This window comes from Meleagris gallopavo, chromosome 9 (assembly GCF_000146605.3).
Source record: "Meleagris gallopavo isolate NT-WF06-2002-E0010 breed Aviagen turkey brand Nicholas breeding stock chromosome 9, Turkey_5.1, whole genome shotgun sequence".
Classification (NCBI taxonomy): Eukaryota; Metazoa; Chordata; class Aves; order Galliformes; family Phasianidae; genus Meleagris; species Meleagris gallopavo.
The window spans coordinates 8,169,101-8,196,347 of NC_015019.2; the positions used below are offsets into that span (position 1 = coordinate 8,169,101).

Genomic DNA, 27,247 nt, shown 5'->3' on the forward strand with positions numbered 1-27,247 from the left:
TAAAAAAAAAAACAACACAACTATTTGTAGTCTCTCAGTAAAAAAAGACATTATGCTGGTGAGAGGAGAAAAAACATTTCTACTCCTTACCTTACCTAATCCATGCTGTTCTTGTCGTATGACATATACACTCAGATGGGAGGAGATTTGAGAGAGAATGTAAGAATGTTATAAAAAAAAAACAAAAAGCTCATTAATTCACTTTTTAAACACTTCTGATCCTTCAGTCTTTAGTACTACATACGTCTATATTTTATTTAGAGGAATTTCTGTGGTGTTTACAGTTGAATTCATCATTTGAATTTAGTGCACGAAACTTGTCCTTTGATTTCCTATAGTTGAAAAAACAAAAAGCCTTGGATGTTTTTTGCTTTTTTTTTTTAAATTAAGTCATTTCTCTTACTTTGGTGTTAAGATAATCCAGTGAATTAGGAGTTTCTTGGCAGTGTTATAGTTTTGTTGCTTTTAAAATCCTGATTGGTTTCAGTATTCTGAAGGCTTTATTGAGGTTTTTCTTACTTGAATATAGTAAACCCACTTAGCATTGCCTTATCAAGTGCAACTAATTAACATCAAAAGGATATTGTTATTCATTATCGTTCTATGATCAGTCGTGTATACCATATATGCTGAATTGACTCTTTTGAATCTCCTTCATTATGTGTACTTTAAGTTCCTTGTAGATTGCCATCTTCATTTGCATGTACTACCCAAGTTAATATGTGTATGCATTTAAGTGGAAAATCACCTCTTCCTGAAGAGCCACATGACCTGTCTATTGGCATTTTCTATTAAAAAAGATACACAAATATTTCACTACTAAAATGCAAAGCTCACCTGTGCTCCTTTATTTCCCCTGCTTCCTGTTAACTAGGTTCATGATCAAAAGCCAACCTGTGAATATCTGCTGGATCAAATTTAGTATTACTTCCTTACATGCATCACTGTTGCTTATTGAGAATGGGCTACCCAGACACCTTGACCTTTATCTGTTACCCATAGGTGACCTATCCCAAATACTACTTCCATTCTGTCTGGACAGAATATGCTTTGCAGTTCCTGAAATGAGTTATGAATTTCATTAGATATGGAGAAAATGCGTTGTCTCTGAAACTGCAGCTCTCTGGGTTTTCGATTTCTTTTCTATCAGTATATCAAAATGGGTCTTTTCCTCAGTATTCTAAATGTCTGCAGAGAACTTTGGTTCTCATAATTGAGAAAAAGTACGGATTGTGCAGAACTGCACTGCCGCAATTCTCAAGAATTAATGTGTAACTTTCTATTTGAAATAGCCTTTCTGCTGCTTTATAGAATCACACATACTGACACATACAACTACCAGATACATCCCTAGATGCTGGGTTAGCTTTTGGTTAGACATTATGGTCTGAATGTGTACCTTGTTCCCTGGATTTTTGACATACATATATATATATATATATATATATATGTTACAGTAGCTTGATATTTTTCTGCCTCTTTGATTTCTTTGAAGTGTGTTTGTGTTATGGATATATTTATGTTTATATAGGAGCTGTTTTGTGTGAGGGTTTGTGTTTTGTTTTATTCAAAGTATCTGAAATACAGCGAGGTCAGTGTTGCAGTTTATCAGAATGGTACTATACTATTATAAAACTGAGATTGTGTTACATGCTTTGGAGTGTTCTCACTATCTTGGGCACTGCTCACTGCTGCAAAAACTGACAAGAATGTCATTTGTATTGAGATGTAAATTTTGGGAAATACGAAAAACTGCATTTTTTGTATACTTAATTTGTTGTCAAGTCAGGCAGAAACTATACAATTTTTAAAAAGTTTTTTAAAAAAAGGCTGGGAAAAAAAGTGCAGTACATTATATTATGAAGGGCTTTCTAATTTTTGCCTAGAGATTCTGAATAAGTATTGGGGGACAGGGGAGAAGTGTTATTCTCTATTTTCAGGTTGATATAATAGAAACATGCTCAAAGTGCTTAGCTCTTGTCTTAATGCTGGTACATCAGTGTGCTGAATTAGAATTCCAGCCCCTTCTGTATGCTGTAGATCTGTTTTGTTAAAGCATCTGGTAACTTCTAAAGATAGATCAAAAATAAGTAGCCGTGAGTTAATTTTGAGGTACGTAGAATTAGTATATGGAAAAAAAAAAGGTACATGTTGGCTCAGTAGTATGTTTCTCAAACTTAAGTTTTCCAAAGAGAATAAAAACAAGTCAAAAATTGTATATGGATTCTCTATCTGGGTATACTAGTGCAATCTCTTTAGTACTGCTCAGTTGCTTCTGGAGGTTTTTTTGATGTCATGCTCTAGCATTAGGTCCGATATCTTTCTTAGTTTATCCTTTTTCTCATTCTCCTCTGGTCTTGCTGTGTTTTGTTGCATTAGAATGAATGAAGTTCTTGCTGTTTGCCACCTCCTTCTCTCATTGAATTACTGTTTGGAGTGAAATGACATATCCTGACTTTGCTAATGTCTGTTAATCGTATTTAAAAAAAAAAAAAGCAGGCAGTGGGCATCTCAATCCTCTCTTCTTCCCCTTGGATTTTGAAGATCTTCACGCACTATTTCCTTTTTTGCAGCATGGTGTAGTCGTCTGGCACCGTGGTGTTAAGTCCTGCTGGTAGTTACAGCTGGTCTAGGGCATTTCTTCCCTGCTCTCTAGTTCATCCCATTTAAGCTGAACTTCTTTGCCAGGGGATGTACTACTTCAACCCAGCTCAGAATTACAGGAGGGCATAGCTGTTGTTGTGTTGTTTTGTTGTTATTGTTTTCTTGCTTTTTCAGTACTACCATGGGCATGGGCAATTAGGCTTTTGCTTTTGGAGGAATAAATCTAATTCCAATCGTATCCCAAATGCACTCCTACTAAGAACTAATAAATAAAAGAAAGCAAATAAAATTGAAAGAAAATGAATTTGGCTCGATAAATCTCACAGAATAAATCAGATACTTTCTCATTTTTGGACAAAGGAAACCACTCTTCTAGAGCCGTTTATTCTCTGACCACTCTGCAAGCATTATTTGTTTCTTTGGTGCCAACCATTATCCACAACTTAGTGTTTTGCAGTTCTAGATAATGAATCAATCTGAATTCTTTTATCCCTTTTTCTTCTGCTTATTTGTTATAACAAACAGCAGGGAGAGTAGCATGTCACTAGTATTTATGCAGCAAACTCTTTGAGTATTTCCAATTGAAAGGGCTACGTAATTGCTCTCTTCTTCTGAGTGCGCATCTCAACTCTGTAGCTTGTATAATAAAAGCCCAGATGACTTTAAATTCTGTGGATTGAACATGCTGCCAATTTCGGTTTTTGAGAAGAGGGGTAGTATCTATTCACCCACCCTCTAAAACATGTTCTCCATTCTGAATGACAGGAGCCTCTTTTGTACTGAGACTTCTGTTAGTGGTTGCTTAGATTTTACAAAAAAAAAAGGGGGAAAAGAAGTCATTTGCAGATTAAGTTATTGTTTTTGCATTGTAGGCAGTTATATCTTGCTGCCAAAGTAAGATTTATTGTGCTTTTTATCTAGTAGTGTCTCCCTTTAAAGTGTTATTACTTTATCAAGTGTTGTCCAAGCCAAAATACCTGAAAGAGTAAATGGATGAAGAAAATCAATTAATAATAAATTCAACACTTAGGTGTAGAGCTAGCATAAAGATTGGATGATGTCTGTAGGTCATCTCTGTGACATCTTTGTAGCTCTTTGGGAAATACCCAAACATAAGGAGTGGAGTATCTATGAGAAGTTTTAGTGTTCGCATCAATTCTGCAGTCACATACTTCGATGCGTTCACTCTTGAAAGAATATGTGAAGGTCAGGATGTAAACAAGAGATGTTTCCCCTAAGAGGAATTAAGGCTGGTGTGGTGTTAGAGTGGCTCACAGAATGAATGAGCACATCCCCAGCCGAACATTTAGCTACCTAGTTACACCAAACAGTTTGTACCAGTTAAGATGATAAAAATGAATGAGTTGCATGCTTACCTGACAAGATGCTGGAAGATGCACGGATGCTACAGATCTGCATTCTGTACTGATGGACTCAGGCTTTGCTGCTAAAATCACTTTGGCTCTGTTGGACAAAAATGTATAATTTCTACTTGTTTCAATTTTTTCTCTGACACTATTTATTCAACGTTTTTGGTGTGTTTGTCAAATTTTAATAATTTTAAAGGATCACAAAAATGCCTGGATGCCCATACTCAAGCACTTTTGTACTCAGTCAACTTACTGTCTGTACAGGGTGTACTGCTTCATTATATGAATTAAAAAGTGTATCACTTCTCTGGAACATCATCATAAAAACCCTACATAAAATATGGTGCCTGTTTAGTCTTTTTTGGTTTTCTGAAAGTTTTGAATAAGTCATCTTGTATTTTGCACTGACTGAAAAATGCAATTTGACGTTTTTAAAATTAAAGCCGTCATGGTATTTAAAGATGAACTTAAGCTCTACTAATTCTATTAAACTGCAGGCTGCCAATGAGTTACAAAGTCTAATTAATCATTTTGTCAGCTTTGCCTTCCGAAGCTAGTCAATATAAATTTGAATAAATAGGAAGCTGTTGACCCAGGAACCTCTAGATGTTCTGAATAAAGATGTGCCAGTTATAAAATACTCTAACTACTACCTATTCTCACTGTGCTAATGCAGCAGGGAATTATTTAGTGTTAACATATGTACATGATGGTAAAGTCTTAATTTAAATTATTTATTTGAGGCAATAAAGGGATATGTCTAATAATTTGTTATGTGTTTCATGTAGAGACAGTGGTTGTGAGGACAAACTTTTCAGTCCAAGTTTGTAGCTGACACTGCAGTGTGACATGTCACATCAGGTTGCATCAATAGAGCCACGTTATGTAAAAGTAATGAAATGTGACTGATGGAACCCAAGATACTGTAACATACCCTAACATAATGTGTCAGCATTTCTTTAATGGAGCCTTTCAGAAATGCTTTTTGGTAAAATACCTTAAAAATCAGTTACGGAAAGTGATGAGAAGATATAAAATATCTGCTTTCAGTTGCTGTGAAGATCGCATGAAATAGCCTAAATAAAAATGCTTTCCAGTAATTTCATGAGAAGTGTATCTGATCCGTAAAGTTCCATCAGTGGTGCGTATGGATCATCCCAGATTATTCTGTGACCGTATCTTAAGGATTTGTTAATTTCCTGATACTGCACAGGAATGAACATTTTCCTGTGTTGATACTTACATTGTCATACTCATGTTAATGTGAGTTTTCCAAGTAGAAAAATCTTGTTTTGTCGTAATACAGCCTGTCTATCTGGAAAATTTCATTTTTAGTTTAAAAAAAAAAAAAATACCATGTTCCTAAAAGCAGAATGATTATTTACCTTTATAGAGGTCAATTTGCCTATATTTCTTAATATCTCACTAAGCTTTTGAACCAGAAAGCAGAATAGCATTGTGTGAAGGATGTGACATATAAAACACCATTGCCACTGACATCCTTCTTCTGAGAATGAAAGACAGTGAACTGTTTGTCTTCAGCAGATTAACAGGGAAGGTTGTTTTTGTTTGTCTGACTGGTCAAGGACAATTTACAGTTCAGTTACTCTGAAGGAAAGACTTGTTGATTTGAGAGCACTCCTATTATAGCTGCAGGTAGGGGATGATAGATTTAGCCGTCACTGTGATAAACTGCGGCCTATATGCTTGCAATACATAAAATAAATAAAACACTGATAGATCTGTTTGGTCCAGCTACTTAACACCAAGTTCTGGTGTACAGGTGTAGGCTTTAGTGAAGGTACAAAGGATTCTAAATGTTCTCATTCCAAACATACCTTGAGTTTACTGAGAATATTTATTACTTGTTAGGAGAGGGGGGGGTTAAAAAAACAAACAGCGCTTTTCCTGGTAAATATGACTTTTGGATCCTGTAGGTCAAAAGGGAATTTTATGATTCCTATAAAATACTCCTACTTCTCTTTAAGTAGTTAAACGTTTGCTTTCTGATTTTTTTTTCTTACCTGTTTATTTCAGTCAAGAGTTTTTTAAAATGTAAATCATCCCCTTCCTGTGGAAGGCTCTTGTAGAATCTTTCTTAGAGCATCCACTGTGACAGAGGCCACACATTTTCTTAAGAGTTTAATTGATCTACTAGTTCAGTTGCTTATTATCCAGTTGGTCATCATTACATTAGAGCAATTCGGGTGTCGATTCTTTTAAGATATATTCAATATAGTTATAGAAATCTCTGTTTTATTTGCTAATGGGAGTTAATATGCTGCTAAGTATTAACTAAAAGAAATTTTCTGTTGTAAAATGTTTGGTTTTTTTTTAATATATAAGTATGCATGAAATAAGTCACTGGTTAAAAAAAAAAAGTATACTAGATCCACCATATTCTACTTTATCATATCACCCTACAAAATTACATTGTAAATTTAAATCCAAATACTTACGAAACAACTACTAAAACTGTAGAAAAAAAATCAACGGAAATGATATTCCATCTGCATCCAATTCCATGCCTTCCTGTGAAGAGTGACTGTACAAGTTGATCTTAAATTTTCCAATATGTTGTAATAAAAATAACACTAGTATTTGGATATATTCTGTAAACTCATATCTGCCAATTTTTAATTCAGTAAGATCATGAACTGAAGGGGAAATATTAATGTTCAAGATTTGGGATTTAACTTCCATTTTTCATTAAGACATTGTGCATAAAGAACAAGCTATCCAAGCAAGAACAAAGCAATTAAAGCAAGTGTCTGTTTATATGTAAAGCACAAATAATACGTGCTGCAGAGAATGCCATCTGGAGAGAAGCAGGAAGCCAGCTGCTGGTTCTGGAGGTGTGACTTGCTGGGCTGAGTGCAGCTCCGGGACCTGAGTGCACCTCTTTGTTCCATCCAGGAGGTAGCTCCAGAATAAAGGAGAAATCACTCCTTTCTTATTGCCAGCTTAGTTTAACCTGCAAAGAGTGAGGAGTAATATGTTCAGTTTCTTTATGCTTTATTTCAAAATGCATTTACATAATTATCTGGTTTTCAAAATAGTTTTTTTATTTTTTTTAAAGACTCAGCTTTGCAGAAATATATTTTGAAGTTAATGACAGTCATTAAAGGCACTTACATACGCTTCTGCATAAAGACTGCATAGATATGCAGTTGGTTAGTGTTATTCCCATAGAGGGATTTTTGTCCTTGAGATGCATTTGTATCTGCTTAAATACTACGAAATACTACTTATTCAGGAAGCAAGAGCCTTGAAATACAGGGAATATGCAATTCTACATTAAGTACTTTGATACACAGAAATCATTTGCAGGTTACCTTTTCTGTTCTCCAGGAAGGGAACAAGAACAGAAAATGAATGTTCTGCTTTATTCCTGTTTGAGTATTGAATGGAATATAGGTAACATTATTAAAGAAAACACCACGGAGTGTCATATGAGAGTTTCTTCAGCAGGGATGGGCTGTGTTGTCTCTCTGGTACCATTCTGTGCCTAATATTGATGTTTCCGTGGTGATCACAAAATACTCTGCTCTTTGTTATTATATTTATTATTATGTATTTGACCCAAACAGAAAAATGCCCGTCACTTCTTTCCCTGTTTTAGAGGGAAAAAGAAGATGATGATATTCCAAGTCTGTGTGCTGTTTCAAAGCAGTGTTCTGTTTTTTTGTTTGTTTGTGAAGTAGATAAATCATTTAGATGTTGAAAATATCAAAGAGAAAGCACTAGATCTATATAGCAAATTAGTAATTAATAGTAACCTGGATAGTATACCAGCAGTAGGTAATATTATTGTTATTGATAGAACTTAGTGCAGGCAGGTTCTGGGAGGCAGAAATGTGGCACAGAGCATCAAAACCGTCTGCAGAAACCATAAACTATGGCCTATATTTAGTAGATTACTTATAGGAAGGGAAATGAAAATGGCAACTTTTTTTCCATCTGATTGTTGATTTTTCAAATCAAAATTGTATGTGGGGAACACCTAGAAAACAGTTTTAATACTGGCTTGGAATGCTTTAATACTTTCTGGCTTTTTTTTTTTTCTTTCAAGTTTGACACGGCTCTGTTCTTTCTGTATAGTTTTTAATCTCTTTCTCATTTTCATGATCGTAGAATTTTTTTGGTTTAATTGAATTTTGGAATAAGTTTTATTTATCCATGTTCACAGTAAGCTTAGTTTGTTGTTCATGAACTTGCTCTGCACAGCAGTGTAGTAATTACTTAAAATGCCAGTTTAAAAACAAAACTACAGAACAATGAACAAAATGCATGTTTTTATTAAATAAGAGTTCTGTGTGACTACATGGGGCAACAGTCTAAAATTTTTGAGTCCGGGAAAGTAGGTGGGCAGTCTTACCTGAAGGTATGTGTCTACACAGGTCTGCAGAGCTGCTTTGTATGAATGTGAAGTGAGAGAATGTTTGTTTGCAAATTTTTAGTAAATACATTATGCTTACTTTTTCTAGTAGTGGCAAGCAGAAGAGTGGAGAACACAAAATGATATGCTTGTCCTTTTGCTTGACCCTTACTGTAAGAAAGCATGAGGAGCAATTCTAAATTTTACAGTTCCTTCTACAGTCATTGCCTTAATGACCTTTTTGTTCAATGCAGTAAGCTTTAAAATAAGCTTTGAAGACTGGAGATGGTGAATGCATTTGGGATAATTGTGAGTGGGACTTGAAAAGGACTAAGCCTCCCCATTCTTCTGGCAGTTCAGTTGCCAAGCATCTATTGGACTGTCATACTCCTAAATTAACAGTTCTGAGCTGTCTTGTGTGTTAATTCCAAAATTTTCCAGTCCTTTTTCCCTGTAAATTTTCTGTTATTTAAGTTAGAAGTCATCTGAAAATCAGGGGGTCTAAATACCATTTCAGATAGGAGAAATTGTTAAGAGCCATCCCATGAAATGTAATGCAGTAGTGAGTCAGTGTGTATTTGGTGGCAGTCTATGAGTCTTCTTGCAGTTCAGATGATGTGTAGGGACTTGCCATTTTACAATGAGACGCTTTGATTTTCCCACCAAAAGCGAAGTTTATACAAAATATATGATATCAGTATTGCCAAACCACCTCATGGGATTTTAATGGAAGAATTAGCTGGAAGCTTACATGCTATATCAATTGCATGAGGAGATTGTAAATGCATGTATATAATTTATTGCTTTTTTTCTTTGTGATTAGCAAAAGCAAACAACTCCATCTCTGCACTCAAGGAAATTAGGGAATTAATTTCATGGAAGGAACAATAACAAACAAACAGAAAGCCTCTACCCTAGTACAGGAATATTCACATTTATGAAGTTGTGCAGGTTAAGCAAAAAAGTTTCCTCCTCTTGTACTGTGATTTTTCATATTGCACTATAGGCTTTTAGGGTTATTAAATGTCTAGATTTTAAAGTGTATTTCATCATCTGAAGCAGTATACCAGGAGCCAAATCCTCATTTTTGATACGCAAGCATCACTCTCAGTGATTTCATTAAGAACTTTTCATTTATATTCAAGAAACTGATCTTTGCAGAGGTCTGATGTATAGAATGGAATAGCCATTGGAATTCCAAATGCTTGAAAATAATTTTAATGCACAGAGTCACTGAAAGACTTGTCTGTTTCCGGGAGGTGTGGGGGGAGATTAGATAACTGAGACTATATCTATGCTTCAGGAAAGGGCTCCTAAAGCTCCCACAGGCACAACACATTCTGAGCCCTCCCTGCAAATGGTACTAAATAAATGGAACGTGCAAAGCAAGTCTCTCAAGTCTATGAAACACTTTACTGCTCTCCCTGAATCAGCCACAAATCAGAGGGAACACAAGTTGAACTGTGTCCCACACAGCTGTAGGGTTCCAGTCGCCTTCACACAACAGCAGGGAAAATGGGCTGTAAGCAAATGGTTGAATGAAGTTGGTGGTCTGGAGGAAAGGAAGAGGAAGAAAACAGTTATGAGTCTGACATCTGCTTTAATTGTCTCTGTCCTTTCCAATCCCTCTTATGAATCCAGTCCCTAAATTGTATGCAGATTCTGTTTTCTCTCCTTTACTTTGTGCTTAAACTGGATTTGATATTTCAGCTCAAGCCTTTTCAGTGCTAACAGAAAACAACTCGTTTACTCTTGTTTATATGCTGCACTAAGAGATGCAGCAATTGACTGATGCACTGCTTGTGATCTCTCTTGCCTGTGGGTGACATCAGTTGATCTTTCAGTTAGTTCCCAGATTGGGATTTGTCTACTGTGAGCCATTTCTATTTAAGTATGAAATCTTAGTAAATGTCTGAATTGGCTGATTGTATTGAGGTAGGAGGACTGAACAGAGTGATCAGTTAATTTTTGCAGTTTTTCATATTTTTAAATTCCATTTTTAAATATGCTTCTGGGCACCCCTAGCTTTTTTTTGTCATTTGCAGGTGAAGTAAGCTTTCTCTCTGTTCCATCAGTGTTGCTTTCTTTGTGTGCTTTTATTTTCTGAATAGAAGAAAACATATTAATGTATTTTGAAGAAAGCATCCCATTTGTTGTCTTTTTTTCATTCTTCAGGTTTTCAAATGGGTAGTTTTAAAAATGAATAGACAAGCACTGTGTTATCAGCTCTTTTAATGTCCTTTATATACAGGTTGTTGGTTTCCTTCGTGGTGGCTGGTTGTCACAGGTGTAACAATGTTTATTTCAATTCCAGATTATCCAACAACAGAGCTCTCTAAGAGTACAAAAAGAAGCAATTGCATTTGGGTTCTTAATCTCATTGATTTGAAGCTTTTAGTTTAGAAATTAATAATAAATTGGTAAAAGGACATCAGCAGACATCTGGGTACAAAACTTGCTTCATCTGTGTTCCTGAAAAGCATGCTGTGCCACACTAGTCATTCAGATCCAGTGTCACTCCTGAGTGTAAGATTGTGCCACTGGCCATCATGGAATCAGACACAAACCACAGAAATGAAATACAAGTAAACTACTTCTAGTACTTATCTTTTTCCAGTTGCAAATATAGAAAGGAAACAAGCAGTGTATTTTCATAGGTATATGTGATTATTTTTTTTTGCAGTAGATATAAGGATGTTACATTATTGTCACCTGGCATCTGTTTCTTAAGCACTGCTCTCTGCTGTGGTGAGAGCAAATAACTCTACCTGTACATTTGCAACGTGAGGTAGAAAGGTGATTTTTTTTTCAGATTAAATCATTACTTGACATGTCTAAATACCCTGAACAGTTACTGTAACAGTTAACTAGTATAAGGTTAAATAGCCAAATAGTTATAGGTAAGTATATGCTCCCACGCTTACTTAAGTTTTCATTTTGTTCCTTAGTGCATAATGCTGGAATGAAAGTTTTCCTCTCGGCAACTCAGTTTTCGTTACTTATAGCCTAGCATTTACATGTAACTTCAACTCTGAAATTATGTTTTGTCTCCACTAGGGAGCAGCAAATGACATAGAAATATTCTCATTACTCTGTTAATTCGTTTGAAAGCAGCAGCATAGAAAGTGGAAGACTTCTTTCATTCCATAAACCAGCAGGTTTTTAACGAGTTCCCTTTCTGTTTGTTTGAAAACCCCACTATAGCCTTACCTCCTTTTCTCTCTTCAGCTACGTTGCTTTTATTTCCCCCATACGAGGTGGCTGTCTGATGGTACTTCTTGAATCTCTTTGTATTTCTGAATAAGTGGGTAAAATGAGTTTTATTTCGTGCTCAAGCTTCTGTCCGTGAGTTAATGATGAGCCTGACTACTTAAATTTGCCTCAGATGCAGACTTGGTATTCTTTCTCTTTTGATGTATTTTTAATTTTTTAATAGTATCCTTGTTACAAAAGGACTTTGAATTACAGAAAACATTTTGAATATTTTACATATCATTTTATACATTATTCTGTTCCTTATCCCCCTGCTTGTGTTTGCTCCCCCAAGAAGAAAGTAAAGTTTCATTACAAAGTGCACTAAAACCAAAGACATGGTTTGCATAGCATCGCATACAGTGACAATATAAGGAGAGTGTGTACATGAGAAAATGAGCAAACGTCTGAGATGGCAGAGAATTTTGTCAGAACTAATAGCTAAGATTTAGGAAAATATTAAACCGTTATTTGTGATTGGCAGCTGCTGAACTATGGATTATTTTCCAATATAAGTGATTGTCTTTTTTTGGAATCATTTGAGAGTGGACAGAGAAAAGCTCTAAAGAACATATTGCATAAAATAATCTTGCACTGGAGCAAGAGAGGCACAATCATGTTTCTTGCTCTGATCTCTTACTTCTGTCAACCAAGCAAGGTGGACTGTGTAAATGATAAATGTTAAAAATAGGAAATTAATTTCTGGGCTGTGAGAAAGATGGCTGTGACAGACTTTGTTCAGGATGGGGGCTGCTGGCAGGTCTGTGAGTGCGGCCTGTGTCTGAGAGGTGTGCAGGATGCAAGCGGGCCAGTGTGTTCCCAGGGCAGCATTCCCTGCTGCTGTTCACTGTTGCAGAGACGTGCAGGCAGGAGTGAGGTGCTCGAACTGAATGAACAGCACACTGCACCTTTTGCTGTCTGATGGTGGTACTTGAATCTCTTCATATTTCTGAATAATGCTGGTCATATTGATAAGCTGTGAAATATTGATATTTGGCTTCATTTTTCAGGTGATTTCTTGAGTTGAGAAAGGCATGACTTTGTAGAAATATCTGTATCATCAGTGCTCTTTTTTGCATTTACATTTGCAGTGCACGTTACTATAGCTTAAACATACCTCTAAAAACAAGGGATCTGCTTCTCCCTCCCCCCCCCAAAGAAAAAAAAAAAAACATAAAATTATGTATTTAAATGAAGGACTGGTTCTGCTTTTTATCTAATATTAAAGGAAAAAATCTTAACTTCGCAAACTGCTTCCTTTTAATTCTTTGTGAACTGGAGAAGTACTGCATAAGGCATGTTTTGAATATCAGCACTTCGAAGGCGACGTACCTAGTCCATGAGGCAGCACTGATGGCATATTTTGTCCTGTCTCTCCGGTACATTAGGCAGCCCTAAGGCAATTGAGAGGCCTGCTGGAATCTTGTCCACCTGACCTTCCCCTTTCTGCTGCTTTCTCGCATAGAAATTCAGATCACTGAAATGTTTCCAAAACAGTTCAAAACCTTCCTTTTTTTCCTACCTTTTTCCACCTAACTTATATTCTTAACTACTTTGACTTAACCAGACTCGGTGTGTTTATAATTGTTGAGCATATGGCAAAAGATGGAGATGCATATTTTGTCTATAAGTAACGTGCTGCCCGGCAAAGTGAAACCGATGGAATAACGAGTATGTGCCTCGCTTTACAAAGTGTGCTGAAAGGGAGCATGGCTCGGGTACTATCAGCTGAAGTCCACAGGGAAAAGTTTCGTCAGCTCGACCAACTCCAGCCCGTAGCATCACATCCCCTGATGGCCCAGATCCACTCAGCTTCAGCCCTCCTTAGCGGCACACATTGCTCTCTTCTGGAGAGGAGCTGTACTCAGCAGGTGTGAATCCGCGAGCAGTAACTTACAGATTTGGCTCTGTGTGACAAATACCCAACAATGCACATTTGCACAGCTACCTCCACCCTGACTTTTGTATGTCTCATACCAGGAAAGAAGGAATGTGCTGCAGTTGCTGCTTTGTCTGCTGTGACAGGTTGTTTATTTCTCTGAAGAAGGGGAGAGCTTAGTGAAAAATGAAAGTGCTGTGGATGGAAAATTAAGTAATGAGAAATTACTGAAGGTATTATCAGTTGTTCCTTTTTTCTTCCAACAGGAAAAATAGACACTCAGATGTATCAGTTTTCATATGCCATGCATGAAAGTGATTGGGATAATTTACGTTCACACATTTTGATAGACAGTGAATAGATGGAAAGTGAATTCAACTTTTAATCACTAGCCATCTGTATCCAAAAGCAGGAGCATTAGGAGCAAGGCAAATTACTGCATTTTGGGATGGAATTATAATTCAATAGAAAGTTAAAAATGTGGAAAATACCTAAAATCTGACCATACATTTGTGGATGCCTCAGGAATGCAGTGAATATAAACTATTGAATTCCATTCAATTATTTATGAGTTTCCAGGACAGAAGATTTCTGTCATTTTGTTGACTCTGTTATAATTAGAACAGCACTGGCTTCAGCTTGAAGTTGCACACAAACCACAAATAAATAAGATCACTCATAAGATCATGATTTTGACTGAAAGAGCCAAAGTATGCTGAGTTCCTAATATATGGAGGAAGAAAAAAAAGCTTCAGCTGCTCTGCAAAGGCAGCATGTTGAAGGTGTTGGAATTTTTCACTGGCACAATGGTACAGATTTTGGAAAATATTTAAATATTTTATTTCTTGTAAGTCTAATATAGAATCATATCAGTAATTTACTATTCTGTACAAATTTACACATTTGTCAGTGCCTCTGAGCAGCCTGAATAACTAAGCTGCTAACTCTGACAAATATTGAAAGCAGTCTGTGTTCTCAGATACATCACAAACTGCAGTGATCTATTGCTCTCCATTGGAGCTCACTCCATAAGTGAGAGCTGAATTGTGCCCCAGCACAGCTATAGAAGTATTATTCCATTATCCCTTTTTTTTTTTAAAACGTAGTTTCTATGTTCTTTTAAATGTAGGAAACAATCTTGTAGAAAATTTTGCTTGTACATACCTCTGGCCTTGAGAATTTAAATGGATTTTTCTTCCCTCTTAATCAGTTTTCCTGTTTTTCAGGATTATTTGGTGTCAACAGACATCCATTCTGTTGATTTGCTTTCCTAAGTAGAACCTCTAGTAGAAATAAATTACTCTATAACTAATCCAACTTGCATATTTCATCAGTGTTCTTTCCGTCATTTTTTACCTTTGCATTTATTCTAACCTTGCCTGTTAAAAATAATAGTGATTTAATGAACTATCATGTGGGTTTTTCTGTGCCACCAAAAGGTAATGTCTGAATATGGGAACAGGATGACATCCTTGTTGGAGAGGTTGCTTTGTGCTTCATTTTATCTAAGGTTGTTCTACTGAAAAATATACACTACACACCAGAGAGCCAAAGCTCAGTTTCATGCTTGCACCATGTTATTCATTCTAATGTTTTATATTCTAATGAGTAATAAGCAAAGAGACTTTAAGTTAAGATTTTTTTTTAGAAGTGCTTTATTTTGCACTATTTCTCTTTAGAGGTCCCAGTGACATGCATTCTGTATGGTATAACCAGGCTGTGAGTGAGTACTTGCTTACATGAACTCAGTATTTCTGTCCACATAATGAACATCTGGTGACAAGACGCTCAGAGCAACAACAACAAAAAAAAAGAAGAAAAAAAAAAGAAGAGGAGAAAGAAAAGCAAAAGGCAGTAAAATCTTTTGCATGCCTGCTACTTTTATGGCTCAAAATATTTTTCCTTCAATCAGTGCATCTAGGGAAACTTTTGATGTAACAATCAATTTTTAACAAGGAAAAAAATCTGAACTCATAAATATTGTATATATTAATTGTGAAGCTTAATGGAACATTTTGTGTTTCTGAACAACTCGTTTACATAATTAAAATCTCCTTTGATCTGTGAGTAAATGATTTAATCTTAATGCTCATTAGGCTAAATGGTTCTTCTATTCAATTGTATCAAGATGGCATGAAAAATTCTCAAATCTTTAGAAAATATTTGTTAGCTGTTAGGTAAACACAGAAACCTATCTGTGAACAGATATCTTTTATCTCTACAGAAGTATTTGAGTCTAGAACTAGCGCAGATTAAAGCTTTTTTTCCCTTTTATCTGGCAATTTTGTTTAAAGATCAGTTTACTGAAATAAGTGGAGATTTTTTTTTGCTCAATTTATATTCATTAAATACTTCACTACAAAAACAATTTAGTTATTAAAAATAAAAAATGAGATAGAAGTGTAGGATAGGTTCATCTCCAACTGAAATATGAATTTGTATATCTATAAATCGCTAAAGTGGACTGGAATCTTCTTGTAAGTCCCACTTAGAAATCCCTCTGGATAAGGCAAAGTTCAGTGACAGCTGGGAAATACTTTTGTACTAAAAAAGATGAAAATCTTGTCATATACTACCATGTAATACCAGGCAATGTTTATCTGACAAGAGATTATCACTTCTAAGTGTTCAAAATGGACAGGCTACTTTCTTTCAGTTTTTTCTCTCTTAAATGCTAAGTAAGAAGCTTTTATTCATGAGTGCTGTAAAGCTAATGTGCAACCTCAGACAAGGTTGATAAGCTTATCTAACAGACCTGTTTTCTTATGTTCTAACCCAAAGAAAGAAAACTTAAAAATTGGACAGCAGGGTAATAGTATTTGATTTTTCTCAAAAATGCTAGACCAAATAATTTATTTTGAAAATAATCTTTTTTTATTGTCCCATCTGTAATTTTTTAAAGCCACTTTTCATTCCCATGGGAAGCTTTTTTCTTTTTTAAAAAGGTAAGAATTTTAATTAGCTCAGGTGGTGCAATAAACACAAACATCTGTGTCCCTTTCCGAAGGGCTGCTCCCAGTCTTTTCTCTCTCTCAAGAGCAGAAGTACAGCACAGAAATGCTCCAGTGTCACCTTGGTGAGGACGTAAGTGCCTGGTGTCCGTGGCCACTGCCATGCTGCCACACCAGGCTCTTGCTGCAGCGCTGGGCTGTAGGGCTTGTCTAGAAATACTGAGTGAGAACAAAGCAGGCACACAGACATCCTGCCTTTCTCCCCAGAGACACTTGGAGCAATCTGCAGTTTAGGGACATCTTGTGCCAGAAGGTTATATCCATATTTAATTTCTCTTGAAAGTGTTATCTTCCATGAAGTAATACATGGAAGACATATTAATTGTGCTATTACACAGATGCAGAAGGAGGATGAAATGTATTTTTGCACACTATATTTAAACAGCAAAAAGGAATGTTTTTCATATTTCCTACAGTTAATTTGTTTTATGTTCCTCCAGTATGCTTTGAGATGCTCTATTTACTCATTTCATACATTACAAAAAAAAAAAAAAAATTGTCAGAGGCTCATTTTTAAGTTACCTTTAAAACACTGTAGTCTGAAATCATGATTTTCTGTTTCAGAAGGACGCCTTCTATCAAGATGTTTTTACAAGGCTAACTCTTATAATTTAAGAAAAAAAGCAGGATCTGTCTTGGTAATAATAGCATTTAGTTAACCAAGCTGTTCCTGAGCAAATTCTCTCAGTGGTATTTGACTTGGATCCTTTTATGCTGGGATTTTGGAAGATTCACTGTATTTTAATTCTGAAAAATGTGACATCGTTTTAAGCACTATTACCTTGTTAGAATTTTTTGTATAAAAATATTCTTTTGACTTCAGTTCCGCCCACGTACTGACAAAATAATTCCAACTTCAGTGGGATTTTCATTTATACAATTAATGAAGATTCAAATCTAAAGGCTAAAGGTTTCTCATTGTTTTTAATCAAACCAAAATTGTCCCTCTGATATTGGTTTGAACAAAAGGAAACAGTTTTTGGCTCTGCTGAGTGTTGAGGATTTAGTCTGCAAAGTGCAAACATTCAAGAAAACACGTATCTGTCCTCAAAAAGACTGGTCTGATGTATGTGCAAGAAAGAGGAAGTGTAGGTTTGGCGTGGTTTGATCTGGCACTGCGGTGCTGATATGTGACATTTTCTGGATCATTACAGAATTTGGGCTCCTAAATGCTCCACTTAGAAAAGAGATCCAGTAGTCGGCATAGATGGTCTGCAGCAGTCAGTACTGATGGGGTCTGAGAGAATATAAGGCATATGTTGGCAGTTCCTTGCATTTAAATGTGAAACAGACAAAGGTATTTTAATGTGGAAAACAGACATGGAGGAATTTTTTTTTTTCCTCTTTCATGCTTGAATAAGCATTTCCTGTCTCATTTATGCATTTTAACTACTGATAACAATTCGAAAAAAAACAAACCTATGTAAGCGTCTTCAATCTTTGAGAGGAATATGGTGCATATGTCTCATTTCAGCAATTTAAATATAAAAATGGCTACAAACAAGATGGTATGTTTATTCCAAATGACTATGGTTTTGCTTCTGGGTTCATGATAAGACATTATGGTAAGTCTAACCATTGGGAAACAGAACCAAAGAGCTCTTTTAGACAATCAACGTTTGAAGAAAAGTTTGAAGATTTTCCAGCAGTATTCTGACCAGTTCTTAATTTCTATGTAAATAAACTTTGTTTATTTGGAATTACTCTTTTTGGCCAGAGGATTCAGTAGCAAGATATCTGGGATGGCAGTTTGTTTTTGAACAAGACATCACAATTTAATTTTCTTTTCATCTTTTCATGAATGTATATATGAGTGCAGTCTGCCATTCCACATGTCAAGCGACAGCACATCCTCCATAAAGCAATGCTGTAAAATGCTGTAACAGTGTTACAGAATTAACAAACATCTATAATCAGCTGTTGAACCATTATTCTCATTCTCTTTGATCATGGAGAAATTATTCTTGAGCCTGTTTGTGCTGAAATTTTATGGCCAAATTTAAATATGCTTAAGACTTTAAGTACATTGCATGATAAATTTTTAATTTTACTAATACCATGTCAATGAAGTATCATGATTTTTCACTTCTAACAATTTCACTTTGAATCATATTCCTGTCCTTAATCACAATGAACATTTGTCCACAGGCTAGAATTAAAGGCACTTAGATTCTGAGAAAAGTTCCACTCAATGCATGCCACGCAGAGAGAATAATAATAATTTGGTCGTTGTCATTCTTTATCAGTTAAATTTCCAATTTACCTCAAGATTTTCTCATTTCAGAACAGGTTTCAGGTTTGTTGTTGGCAAGTAAATGACATGTTATGGTAGGGTATTTCTGAAAACAGTGAGACGAGCGAGCCCAGACTGATACTTCTCCAGGCTATTTTCCCACCTGTCAGCAGTTTGCCACTCCAAGACTTCATGACTCAGAACTTTGCCTTTTTTTGATAACCTTTGATTGATTTCTCTTCCATGAACTTGTTCAGGTTCCCCAATAGACCATATCAAGTGCTGTTTCACTGCAGTGCTGAGATTTTATTGTCTAACAGCGTGGTGGAGCTCACTGATTGCTCAGGTCTCTGCATCTGGAGGTTCCCTCAGTAGCAGGGTCCTTCCCGTGCAGAGAGCAAAATCCTGCTCTGACATCCCCCATGGCTTCACTTTGTGTAAGCTCACTCCATGAGGTGGCTGATGGAGGGCTGTATCAGATGTGAGCCTGCCCCAGGAGTGCATTGCCTCAGCATGGCATGTGCCAACACTATTCTAAAAACGCAGTGCCAGCCTCAGCTTCTCATAGAGCGTGAGAAGCTTTCATTGTATTATATATTGCTATTTGCATTAAGTTGCAAATTCTGCTTAATGAGATGAGTATTCTTATTGCTTAAATGGAATCTAACATTCATTGAAGGAAGTAACACTTGACAAATTTGTGAGCTTTGATTTTGCCACCTAAGGAACATTATAATTTAGTAATCATCATTCACGTTCTTTCTTTAGAAATTTGTGTGGGGGTTTTCTTCTATTTGTTTTAATGGTAAATGTTGAGAGGACTTTCTGAACTTGAAAGTAATTTTTCAGTTATATTAGAGATGCAAAGAGATCTAAAGAAATGTCACTCCGGATGCTTTTACTCAGTAGACCTGGGTTAGGTTGCTGATGTACTGATACCCAGTGAGTTCATGTCATATTCAGAAGAAACCTTTAAACTGGCTCCTGAAGTCATGCAAATTCTTAGACATTCCTACTCTATATGCTCATACCTTGTAAGGTCTGTCCTATCTGCTTGTCCTTCATTTCTCTTCAGTCATTTTAGAAAGTTTTGTTTTTTTGTTTTTTTTTGTTGTTTGTTTGTTTGTTTAGTTTTTTTTTCCCAAGAAAGAAACCAAAGCATTGAGATAGTATTGAAAATCTCAACTCTCACTTCAGAATTAAGAATTGTAATAGTGTTCTGAAGTCATTTGTTGGCTCCTAGGATCTCTCAGCTACTGGTCAGACTGTTAGCACACTGCCTTGTTTCATCCTGTTTCCATCACATAGCTCAGTAATTAGGATTTCATGGTTCACAGTAAGCCCCAGCTTTTATTTGCACTGTCTGAGGCTGATGTTTCTTCCTTTATTTAAACTTAGGTGAAAAGGATGTGTGGTTTTATGGGTAGGATACTGAAATCAGATTTCCTAATACTGTGGGCATCAAGTGTTGAGCCCTAATTCAAATTTAGGAGATCTCAGCTCCCAGCTTCCTGAGAACCACACATCACCACATGATACAATTTTTGTTATGTTTTTAAGATCCTTTTCAGGAACAAAAAAGTTGAAGAGAAGTCAAGATTGTGTTTAAAAGTTGTTTGAAGTGCAGAATACTATTTTAGAATCATTGGAAATTTCTCTATGCACTTGTATTGCAAAGCTGGTCAAACATATCCCTGCAGGTTCTCTTTTGTTGTTTAGTGGGCTGAATTTTACTTCAGAGGCAGTAGAGCACTCATTGTTTTATTATTATAGGAAGAAATCAATTGTCCTTGCATTTCTTTTTCCTACTGGTTAGGCAAAATTTCACATTCCGAAATTCCTTAATGTTCGTATATTGCAATTGTAAAGTCTCTTATCTTTTTCAAAATACCAAGGACACGAAGAAAAGTTGGAATATAACTTTATTTTCTGTAATTGAACATTATATTTTTCTGAAGCATAGCATGCTATTAAATGAACTCCCAGTAGTTTGGGGATATTATGATAAGATATGACCTATTTTAGATAAATTACTGACACATCAACAACGGAGGCACTGCATTTCAGATTACTTTTGAATATACAACTATTTTTAATCCATAAAGGTGGGTATTATGATGGATAAATAGCTTTAGTTGACACTGTATCATCAAAGGATGCTCCCATTAACTCTCCAAATAATTCATTCTTTTTCAAATGACACCTCAGTCTACACACATGTATACATGCCTATCATTCAACTTGGCCAGCAAGGTTCATTTCTCACGCATGGTTGAAAAGAGTGGAATTAGATTACAAAATAGTATTATCTAGAAAATGTTTTACTAATATGAGAACCTTGTAAGAGTAGCTGTCTGCTACAATTGTGACAATTCACAAAATAGGTAATGGGTGTTATTTTCCCATAAATAAATGGGACAATACTGAGAAGGTTCAGGAACACCCTCAAAGAAAAACAGGTATTTTACAGGATTTGTAGCAAAATTAAATGTTTGTAGCTAGTAGTGGATACTGTTTTAAAACATGTGAAGGATCAAGGGCCTAGCGCTCAAGTATTCTTTAATTTTTTTTATGATGCCAGTGCATTTTCTTTCTTTTAATTTAGTCATGGCAACACAGTTTCTTTTATGAGCAAGTTTGCTTTTGGTCCTTGGCATGGAACAGGAAGCCTGGAAGCATACCCAGAATATCCAACAAAATGTTCACGCAAACCATTCTGTTAGGCTGGGAGAAAGCCAGTGCTGTGCTTGTAATGACAAAGCAAGCCTTCCCTTTGATATTGGAATACCTCCTTCCGTAGCCCAATCAATGTGCTCCACACAGGCACTTTGTGTAACACAGCTGTCAGCGGTGGCAGACAGATGAATCACCTTGACACTTCCACTTTACTACAGCACCTAAATCAAATGCATCTGTAAGGGTAGGCTATAAACTATGCTTCACCTGCTTGGGGGAGATGGGGAGTGAGTGATGCAGATGACACTGACATTTCCTTCATAAGAAAAAGTAACCTAGGAGCATGATGTTTAAACCGACATGTGGGAGAGACTTCAGTGAAGTTTTGCTCTTGACTGCTGAATAGCTGTTCTCATCCAAGAACTCTATCAGACAGATTTTTGTGCATTTCCCCTCTTTTGACTTATCTTAATGGTTAAATAAGACTTCATTATAATGGCTAATCTGTAAATTAATTCAGTTCAGTAGCTATCATTTTACTTAAATCAGAAGCAGGAGCAAAAGAGAAGAACATCAATATTGTAATGGGAGTAGAGCACAAAAATTTCATAAATAAATGACCCATCTGTACATCACAAATCCCCAGACTATAAGACTATATCCTGTTGTACAGCTTTACAATTTAAATAATTGACTAAAAGAGCATTCCTGAAATAAAACGATCTTGCTTAGAGGATTCCAGAAGCAGAGATTGAATAAAATTTCACTTAAAGCCACTCTGTTTAAAAAGCAGATTTCTATTCAGCCAGGCTTCACAATGCATTGAATCCTCGCCTAGGTGATAGACTACAATTTTCTGTGCAGATTAATGTAGTGCAGAATATATTTACTTTTATCTGGGAAGGATTTTAATGTTAGGATCTGTATGAGAGAATGTTTATAGAAAACACATTTAACTTTCTTAAGAAACTGCTTTAAAGTTTAGAAAGTTGTCAATAATATTTTGTCAGTTGGTATTCTACTAATCCAGTTTAGAAAATCATTTTACAGGAAACCAGGATATGTTTGTATTTTTAATGCTTATTAGCCAGTGTACAGTCCCTTATTTTTGTATTTGTCAGCTGGTTGAAAGATACTCATTACTCCTTTTCTAGATGCATGTGCCTTTACATTATGAAAAGTGGAACACCTTTCAAAAATCAAAACTCTGATGCTGTTCACTTGTGATGAAGGTAGCCATAGATGTTTTGGAGAAAATTTGATTTTTTTAAATAAATTGATATATTTTCATTTCAGTAACCTTTGCATCAGGAGACAGTTATTTCTAATATTTTAACCCATGAACAGCAGAAGTAGATATGAAAACCAAAAACCATGCTAGCATTCCCTGATCGTTTCCCAAAAAATAGACCTAGGAAAATTCCTCAATCTGTTTCAGAAAAGTTCAAAAGCCTGGAGGGGGAACAACGGTGATGGCTCGTGAGAGCGAACAATGTAGGATGTGATAGAAAACATGTTAGTGAAAACTAAAAAAGATTGGAACCACAGTGAATTCTTTAGGATTTGTGTTTTGATACTCTGTTGCTATTATCAGTGGCATTTAGTGACAAGAAATAATAAAATGGACAATTAGTACAGCCTGCAAAATATTGGATGGGTTACTTTGTGTGCTTGTGTGCTGTAGGGTTTGTCACCTCCTGGTAAGGATTTGTGGGAAAGAAGAAAATATTGGATATCGTAGTCATTTAGTTGCTCTGAAGAGAGCATATTTCCTTTGAAATCCAGTGGAGGTATAGTTTAAAGAGCTTGTGTGGATGGAAATGTTTTGCCATGATCGCCAAAAGCTGCTCTCAAGATGCACTTACTTGAGAGCTGGGTCTTGGCATGTTCCTCACCACGGTGTCTGTGGGCAGTGTTTGTGCTCACCTGGAAAACAAAACAAGAATATTGCTGGGAATAAGCATGCAGCCAGTGGGGGACTGCAGGTGGCAGGGGGCTGGCAGGCCTTATTTTATCTCTGCATTATTAAGTCTTTTCAGCAATGCTGTTGACCTAGCAGTAGGCATAATGTCTTCTTACTGTAGAGTCCCTGCTAAGTTTTTTGAGGTCGCAAGAGGAAGAAAAAATCAGCTTCACAGGTGCATGTTATTAGACACACAAAGCACTTGTTAACAGAAAGTATGAGATAGCTAACATTTATCAAAATTATCCCTGACATTTCCTTTTGCTCAGCTGAAAACAATATCAAAGCTCCCAGAGCAACATATAATGTGCAAAGCAAAAAAAAAAAAAAGTGTGGGTTTTTATAAAGAACACCCAAAGGAATGGGTGAATGGCAGTGTTTCTGGTAAACACCAGTATTGTTCAGTGAGCCGTATTTTATATCTGTTTATTTTAATATGGTAGATTTAAAAATTTTCTATGGATATTTCATATATAGAGACTCTTGTATCTCTAGAAACACGAAAGCCAACAGTTTCAGCTCTGGACAATCCTGAAAATTACTGTTTGGCGTTGTGTGGTTGGAAGGGGAAATAGGAGCTTGGCCACAATTCTCCCATCTGTGGCATCAGCCCTATGGCAGGAGGCAGTTTCCAGGTATGAGCAATTGGTCAATTGCTGGTCTGTATGCTGAGACTGCTAATAAAGGCAGTTGTAGTGATCAGTTTTTGTCTGTCAATTATTTACTGAAAACTCAGTTTGAAAGAGTCTGTTTTCTTCCTCTGAGATTACAGTTGTGATACTAATAACTTATCTGTGTGTGCTTTGTGTGCTAATTATATGCTGTCACTATAAAATTTAACTTGGGTAGCTCATTCTGAAAATGATATTCATCAATAAATAAAATACAGGACCTAAAAGACAAGAAGTGTTGATTGTGGAGCAGAAAGGAAGATGAGTTTTTAAAAAGAAGTCATTTAGTAACTCTGTGATATATTAAGGCTAATAAATCTGCTTAATTGTCACATTTGCTTTAAATTAATAATTTATATCAACATTTGGTGTGGGCAGATACGATGAATATTTTTATGTTGCAATAATCCTGGTAAGTGGCACTTGAAACGTTTTAAGAAAAAATTGATTACAAGTGTTTTCTTCTATTACACATTTCTGGAAGTAACTGGGTAAACACAGGTGAGAGAATTACACAGAAACCAGTAGGCAGCACAGAGTTTAAAAGCAGTACAACTCTTCCAATACATGTTTTCTGCAGTAGTAAGGAAGTTGAGTTAATAATATGACAGGTTGTGTCTGTTGCTATGGCAAGGCAGTTCCAACATCTGAATGTATCACCTGCACAGTCCACTCACTTGGAGAACCTCTCCACCTGCGGGTTCTGTGCTTCCTGGTGCCCCAGGTCCCCAGTGCTGGAGGAAAGCTGTTCCACTGCCACTCTTACAGGCTGGCTGCAGTCGCAGAGGTCCCTGAATGCCTGAGTCTCATTGCATTCCCTTCCCATCTTGTGCTTTCATCGTAAACACAGCGCAGATACTTTTTTTTTTTTTATGTTTACATATCATTTAACATAAAGTAAATGCAACGCTTTAAAAATAGAAATTTGTTTATCACAGGTTTCCTTGAAACCTGCTTGGGATTTGTGCATTGCTGTGCCTCCTTCATGCTGGTCTACTGAAACTTGTGGCTCTTTGCTGAAGGGCCTGACTCTTCTCCTGCTGCCCCCCTCCTCCTCCACCCCTCTTTACATCGGAATGGTGTGCATCTGTTAGTGGACAGATTGCACAAGATGAACATAAGGCACTCTTTTCCAGGGTCAGCTAAATTGCCAAGCTAGGTCCACTTAGGCTATTGAAATGTATGTTCAAAATTCCAGAAATTCTACTAATGACAGATATCTCTGTCATATATTGCTGCATAATAATTACACTTATGCAGGCCTCTGTGAGGTCAGAATAAAAACATTGTTTCGATGTCAGCTATATATTTGTGTGCATTAGAAATTTGTGGAATAATATCAAAGTGTTTTTTTTTCTTGTGATCTCAAAAGTAGAATTTTCCAAATATTCATACTCAAATTTGCTTCGCCTTAGAATAGCAACTGTGAAGTTTGCAGGGAGCACTTTTGTTTGGTGAATATGTTTCTAGGCTTTATTATCTCATATTCTGGCTTTATTTAAAAAGATAGTTAATAATTAGGAAGAGATGCACCCAGAAAAATGGGGCATCTCTTGGCCCGTACGGCTGTTCTTTGTATGCGCACGTTTTTAGGGTTTTTTTAACTATGGAATTAGAGTATAGTAAACAGGCACTGATATTTGCCTTGATACTGTGTGGTTTGGAGACGGACAAGGAACTGTCACAACACATGGCTCTCAAATGAGTTGATTGTAGACATATTGTCTGTCAGTCAAAGCGACAATATTGCAATCAGGGCAGGCCCTGCCTCCCCGTATGCACCTCAGATGGCAGTGGGACGACCCCAGCAGTGCGTTCTGCTTCATTACACTGCAGTACAAAGGAGTTGTTTGGAACTGGTGCCCTCCTCTATGAGAAGTGGTGGCTGGTTTGCAATTACGATTATTGAAATAACATCATATTTCAGTCGGTCATTCTTCAAAAGTTTTCATATTATTGAAAGCTAAATGATTGCAGGCATACTAATTGTCAGAACAATATATCTAATGAGAGGGATGTTCAGAATGTTCAAGGTGGTACGATAAATATGTAAGAGAATATTAGTGTCTGACTACCCCAGAAAAGAAGTGATATTTTGGTACAGAGATGATGGAAGGTACAGTGTTGTATTCAAACCATTGCTACCTGATGAGCTGCTGAGATTAAAGCAGTAGTGTCACACTGGTACAGCTGCTGCCAGTGATGTCATTCATTTGCACAAAGCTTACATTTCTTGGCTTTTGCATACACATGGTAGAGACCCAATGAATAGCCAAGCAGTTCCTAAAATGGCACCAAGAGGACAGGAGAGGGATATTGGGAGAACTTGGAGCTCGGACTTAGCCAAGTTAACCAGCCAGGTCTGTGCAAAGTGGGAGTTCATGTCCTGGGCAGGGCTGGTGCTGCTGCTGCTGCTGATTCCATCTTCTGTCAGTTGTAATTTACAGGACAGTCATTTGAGAAGAAGTGCCATATGGAATGGTGCTCTATTTGTAATTCTGAAAGGGAACGATTCAGTCTCATGTAAATACTGAGTCTGTCAAGGATTTCTAAGTGTTGCACAGAATTAAAAAAATACCAATTCTTACTTTCCTTCTCTGAGGGCCTTTGCAGAAGTGAGCTCTGGAAATATTGTAGAGGACATAAAAGAGCAAGGAGCCACCGATGGGCTGTGCTGGCAGCACTGCCAGCTGTGTTCTCCTAACACAGCCTCATTCTGATGGCCAGAGCCACATGAGCCCTGCGAGCTGAAGAACTGTTCCCATCTCTTAAATCTCTAGAGGATGCTTATGCTTTAATAGTATTGGGATTCTACATCTCTATCTTTGTTATTAAGGACTAAAACTATAATACCTGTGTAGTAAAATCTATTTTGCTCTGTTTCCTACAACTGGGCAATGCTGCAGCAGTGACACATATGGCCTCCATCAAATGCAGAAAGAAAAAGAAAATGCTGGATAGTAGTTGCAAGGGGATTTTTAACTGGTCAAATAAGATATTTTTTTCCTGATATTTTTGATAACTCAAAAGCATTGAAGGACTTCTTGGTTTTTACACTAAAGAATGAAACTGCCCCCAGTCCTCACTCTGTGTAGAAAGGCACAGTAGAAGGCTCTGAGTTGCTCCTTAACTTCCACTGTGGGCCATCGACATCCCAGTTGTTCCAGCCTTGTGGAGAACTACAGTCAGTTCCTGTCCAGAGCCTTTTTT

General features: G+C 36.5%; 1 long non-coding RNA gene across 4 annotated transcripts in view; it reads left to right on the forward strand.

The window, feature by feature from the left end:
* LOC116216932 overlaps positions 1-27,247 on the forward strand; it is a 67,542-nt gene that overhangs the window by 12,276 nt on the left and 28,019 nt on the right. The window contains exon 3 of one of the 4 annotated variants that reach the window (XR_004160649.1): positions 17,059-18,202. The exons of 2 other annotated variants lie outside the window; for them this stretch is intronic. This is a non-coding gene — a long non-coding RNA (uncharacterized LOC116216932). Of the gene's footprint in view, positions 1-15,162; positions 15,272-17,058; positions 18,203-27,247 lie in introns of those variants that run through there. One more of the 4 variants, XR_004160651.1, reaches the window with a different exon arrangement.